Raw genomic sequence first — 989 nt, 5'->3', positions numbered from 1 at the left:
GAAAAAAGGCAACATTTGGATCTGGCCTGTTGCCTTGATTTATGAGAAAACAAGAGAATTAATTCTACAGAGTTCAAATGCCTCATAAAAATGCTGATATTACTTCCTTACTGAGATACCAAATCGAACAAACTCACTGCCATGGAAACAGAAAATGTAGCCTGGTGTGGTGTAGCAGATGTTCTGTCACTGATACGGTAGACATCAAGTCTTATATGGTGGACCTTATTTTGGTTATTTGTAAGACCGGGCTTTCTACTCCCATGAAGAATTACTATCTTGAAACCTACAAGGACATTTATACCCAGTCCTACTGACTTACTGTGAGGGAACATTGACTGGATGACAGTGAATTTGTTGTTATTTTTTAATAATCTTAACAAGGCTTCTAAAGTGAAGCAAGGAACATAACTGTTAACAAATGACCCATTTTTATGTAGCATCCACGTGCAAAATGGGGCCACTGAGACTTTTACAAAGAAAGACTCAAACCAGCAGTTGAAAGAAAAATAAACAAAAGTTGAGTCCATAAGAATTAATATCTATTTATAGCAGTTCCTTTTATTTAAAAAATTAAATTTATAAACATTCTGGGAAGAAATGGTTTAGACACTATAATGTTTGACTTCACCCAGACTCCTAAACTCTAGTTGGATTTACTATTAGGGAAAGAACCAAGCAATGCTTATAGCCAGATAATCATCCAAATTGCTGGTTATAAATAAAATTAGAATTTAGGGAATTGTAGGCCATACTCACTTGAAGAATAGAGCAAATTCATGTAGATTCTTCCTCTGTGTATAACTGAAAAGCCTATCAATGGTCTGGTTCCCCTAGGAACAAGGTTCTCCGAGATTGTTCGGGATGCCTCTTACTCCAGAGCTAACTGTCATTCCAGGAAGTCAGACAAGGGCAGTGTACAGAAGCTGTTCCTGACGGTATGTGTCATGGCTCCTCCAGAGAGGAATATTGTCTTAATGCTGTTTTTT

Source organism: Echinops telfairi, unplaced genomic scaffold (genome assembly GCF_000313985.2).
Source record: "Echinops telfairi isolate 266 unplaced genomic scaffold, ASM31398v2 ScPeMD7_7420;HRSCAF=8458, whole genome shotgun sequence".
NCBI lineage: Eukaryota > Metazoa > Chordata > Mammalia > Afrosoricida > Tenrecidae > Echinops > Echinops telfairi.
This window is presented reverse-complemented; position numbering follows the sequence as displayed.